Source organism: Spermophilus citellus, assembly GCF_964194105.1.
Source record: "Spermophilus citellus genome assembly, chromosome: 4".
NCBI classification, from domain to species: Eukaryota; Metazoa; Chordata; class Mammalia; order Rodentia; family Sciuridae; genus Spermophilus; species Spermophilus citellus.
The window spans coordinates 47,761,337-47,765,838 of NC_138185.1; the positions used below are offsets into that span (position 1 = coordinate 47,761,337).

At 39.2% G+C, this 4,502-nt stretch overlaps 1 long non-coding RNA gene across 1 annotated transcript; it reads right to left on the bottom strand.

Moving 5' to 3' along the window:
- Window positions 1–286: 286 nt before the first annotated feature.
- LOC308648054 lies at window positions 287–2,146 on the bottom strand. The gene is made up of 3 exons (XR_014021771.1): window positions 2,029–2,146; window positions 1,586–1,683; window positions 287–417 (listed from the first exon to the last, which is right to left on the bottom strand). It is a non-coding gene; the product is annotated as an uncharacterized lncRNA (long non-coding RNA).
- Window positions 2,147–4,502: the final 2,356 nt, after the last annotated feature.

Genomic DNA, 4,502 nt, shown 5'->3' on the forward strand with positions numbered 1-4,502 from the left:
GAGATAAGGACAGTACCTCTGAACCATAAAATCTGTAAAAATTATTAAGAAGCCAATTAGCTGGTTGACACTAATTGACAACTGACCTAGAGTTGTCATAGCAGTGGGGACTTGAAAGTCTTATGTCATCCTGCTGTTAGTCAAGAGCTGGACCTGGGCAAAACTCTCCAGAAAATTCTCTGGGATCCCCAATAAAACTGGAGTGCTCTTCTGCATGTTGTCCCTCTCGTCTCTTAGAGGACCCATTTCTCCCTTGAGAATGACCCCTTTCCCTTTTCTCATGATTTCAATAAACTCATTCCTGTTACTCTGTGGGACACTGTTTAAAATCTCTGACTTGATTGCAAGAATCGGGGTTTGCAGGGGGGTCTTCACAGTGCCTCAGTTTCTTGGAAGGCCCCAGGTCTGTAACAGTATCTAAAAATAAAAACAAAGGAAAAGCTTAGTCGTCAATCACCTAGTACAGCAATAAATAGGTTTGATTCCTAGCTCAGCAATAAATGAAAATAAATAGAAAAAAAGTGAGAGATTGCATACTTAGATTTACTCTTATCAAGAAACATTAAGCCTTTCCTTAGAAAAATTCTCTCAGTGCCACTGTTCTTGCTCCTTTCAAGGTTCTGGCCCCCTTTGAGAATCTCATGATGCCACAGACCCTCACTTCATAAAGGCACAAAATGTGACCCCAAGGAACTCACTGAGCCACTGGACCCAGAGAATATTCTGGTTCAGAGTATCTGCTCTGAGAAGCTGCATTCCCTAGGAGAGGATTCTGAAAGGATGCTGGGGATGCTTCATGTGATCACCTGTGTTCAGAGGTGATGCTATTTAACTTTGTTTTCTTTTATTTTACCCAGGTCTCCTCAGAGATCTCTGTATGTTAACATTAATGGGCAATTTTCTTGCTTTTGTTTCCCAAACAGTGTGGCCCAGAGTCCCAGTTAAGAAGTATGGTCTTTGTCACTCTTCTCACGAAGGCCTGCAATTTCCTGGTTGGCAACCATTTTCATTTGGAAATAACATAGTGCAGAGACCTGGACTGCAGAGGTACTCTGGGAGGATGGGGAGACATAGGTTAGTGAGCTAATAATATCCTTCTACCCCCTTTTCAAGCACAAGGGAAACAGGGTGGAGGCTGTGATGAGCTAAGGTGATCTTTAACAATCCCAGGGCGGTCCCAGGGAGGAAGGCTTTGGTCCCTGGAGCCTCAGGGAGAGACGCTTCCTGCCAACCTCAGGGAACCTGCTGAGGCCTTCCTTTGGGGAAGAGGTGTCAGTCCCTGCTGTCTCCTAGCCCAGCGGGGTGATGCCGTGTGCTGGGAGAGAGGGAAGGGTGTATGGTGTTGGGGGGGGGCGGGCCCTGACACTCTTTTCCATACTCTGCTGCATGCGTCAGAGCAGGATGGAGGAACAACTAGCCTTTCCTTTAATTTAAATCTTATTTTTCTCTTTTGTCTTTTTTTTCTTCTTCCTCCTCCTCCTCCTCCTCCTCCTCCTCCTCCTCCTCCTCCTCTTCTAATTTATGGGAAATTTCCAACTAAACCAAAGTTGAACCTCCTGGCACCCATCACCTATAGAGTACTGACCTGAGTTTTTGATATCTTCCAACCCCTTCTGCATATCCCACAAGGTTGTCTTGAAGCAAATCCCAAATGTCATATCAATTCTTCCTTCTGCCTATATTCTAACAGTTAAGGGCACAAAAATATACAATTGCAATACCATGAGCTTATGAAAACTTAATAATTATTTAAAATCAAGTGAATGTTGCTATTTCCCCATTGTTTCATAAATGCCTCTTAAAGGTATTTTGTTTAAAAACAATATCCAAACAAGTTCTATGTGTTACATTTAATTGATAGGCAATTAAACTAAGGCTAAATACACCAGCTATATTGTGCACTGATTCTAATCACACAACTCAATGAATGTTTTCGATGTTCATCTAGCCTCACGTGTCACTGTGCAGATCAAGGTGTGGGACTTCTCTCGCTCCCCACTCTCTCTGCTCCCTCCCGTCAGCACATACCTGCCATTCCCAGAAGGAACCTCTGTCATGCTTTATCTCAACATGGATTTGGTAGCCTGTTCTTGGACTTCATAGACTTACAAGCACAGCATGTTTTCTTTCCTTTGTGGGTTCTTTTCCATGTCCTGTAATTCAAGATCCATTCATGTTACAGTTGTCATTTTGTTTGTTTCCTAAAGTATTCCACTGGTAAATACTAAAGTATATTTTGCTATTTAAATTGATAGGGGTTGCTTTTGTATTTTGGCTGTTACTACTAATGCCTTTTTGTCCATGTTTTTTGGTGATATAAACACTCCTTTCTGAAATGCCTGGATAGTAGGGTAGGTGTAGTTTGTTTTTTGAAATATACCATGTGCCAGGCGTGATGGTTCATACCTGTAATTCCCACCACTCAGGAGGCTAAGGCAGGTGAATAGTGAGTTCAAAAACAGCCAACTTAGTGACAACTTATGAGGCCCTAAGGATCTTAGCAAGACCCTGTCCCAAAATAAAAAAAAAAAAAAAAATGAAAAGGACTGGGGATGTGGCTCAGTAGTTAAGTGCCTCTGGGTTCAATCCCCAGTACCAATTAAAAATAAATAAATAAATAAATAATAAAAATAAAAAAGAAAGAAAAGAAATACTGAAATAATCCCATGAAATATTCTAATATTCTAAAGTGTGTGAATTCTAGTTGCTCCACATCCTTCTAAATACCTGGTATGGGCTGAAGATGTGTAATTCAAAAATCTAAAACCCAAAATGCTCAAAAATATAAAATCTTCTGAAGGCAAATATTTTAGTACAAACAAAAAATTCTGCTCTATGAAATGTTATTTCATTCAAAAAATTAAAAATATTGTATAAATCACCTCATACTGTGTATAGGATGTATATGAAGCATACATGAATTTTGTATTTAGACTTTCATCCCTTCCTCAAGATATCTCATTATATACAGAATAGGGAAATATTTCCCATCTAAAAACAAAGCAAAACAAAATTTAAAAGAGGTCTGGTCCTGAGCATTTTGAATAAGGATACTTAACCTGTGTTATCTGTTTGTTAGTTTTTTTTTTTTTTGTCTGTTTAAAAAAGTCCACTTTTGTATATAGTGACAAAGATTCTCTTCTTGCCTAAACTCCACCCAGGCTCCCTGAGCCCCTTTCTCCTCTAGGCCTCAACCTTGTCTTGAACAAACACAGCTTCTAATAGCGCAAAGCCATATCCCCAACACAATCCTATCTCCCCTTAAAGTGCCTGCCTGGGAAAATTGGAGGAGCCAAGAGAATGTGCTGTTTGACATTCCAAACCAGTCACACCTGTGGATAGGGCCTCTGGCCCCAGGCTGTCTCTGGGGACCCCAGAATCCTTTCTTTAATGCTTTTCTGCTGGTAGCTGCACCTGCCTTTTGTGTGGATTGACCCTTTGCATTTTCACTTTCCTGACTCTGCCCAGGCCCTGTTTCCCTTCCTGCTCCCTCACTCTCCCTTGAAAACTCCTTTCACCTTTGTACGAATTGAAATCAAGTTCATTTCATGCCGGACTCTTTCCTATTGCAAGAGTCCTTACTGACTAAAATCTTCCCTTACCACTTTAACTAGCATCCAGCTTTGTTTATTTTTGTTACTATACTTTTTTGTGACTTTACCTTTTCTTAATGACTAATTATGGGGAGCATCTCTTTTATATGTGTTTATGGGTTGTTCTGCCATCTTTTTTTGTGAAGTATCTATCTATTCATTTTAAAAGTTGGGTTGTATTTTTCTTAAGTTTTTTTTTTTTTTTAAATAGATTCAGCAGTTTTTCCCACTAAAATTCTGTGTGAAGAACAAATTATCTGCAGAAAACTAGAAGGAACAGGTTAGGAGTGGATAGTTCAAGGGTAAAAGAATAGAAATTTAACATAAGAAAAATGCTAAAAATATTGGTACCTTTAGAGGACTAGAAAAGGTAGGATTTGGGTCTCTTGTTCTTCAAAGGAGATATATGCCTTGGGAACAAGATAAGGATAAAATAATAAAACAGAAATGATTTAGAGACTGGGTGTATAGCTCAGTGGTAGAATGTTTGCTCAGAATTGCAAAAATAAAAAAAAAAATTAAAAATATACTTAAGAACTTTTATGAATGCTAGAAAAATGATGATTGTGGGAAAATTATTATGTCAGTGTATAATAATAGACAGTAAATAAAAGGAGAAAAACTTTGGAATATATGAAGCAGTAGATGGAGTATTCTACTCTTTGGGCATCACAATAAGGCTCACATCAATACATGACATATAATAGCCATAATATATCCAGTGCATTTTTAATATTTAGGAAATTCCTCCTTTAAGTTTTTTTTAAGGCCTTTTAGTGTATAAAATTGCAAGTGCTCACTTGCGCAAGTTTGCCATCTTATCAGCCTGACATGACCCATCCCCTCACGTCCTCACTGTAATCTGTCCCTGTCTCATTTGAAGTGGGCAGCACTGTAGAGGGCTCCCCC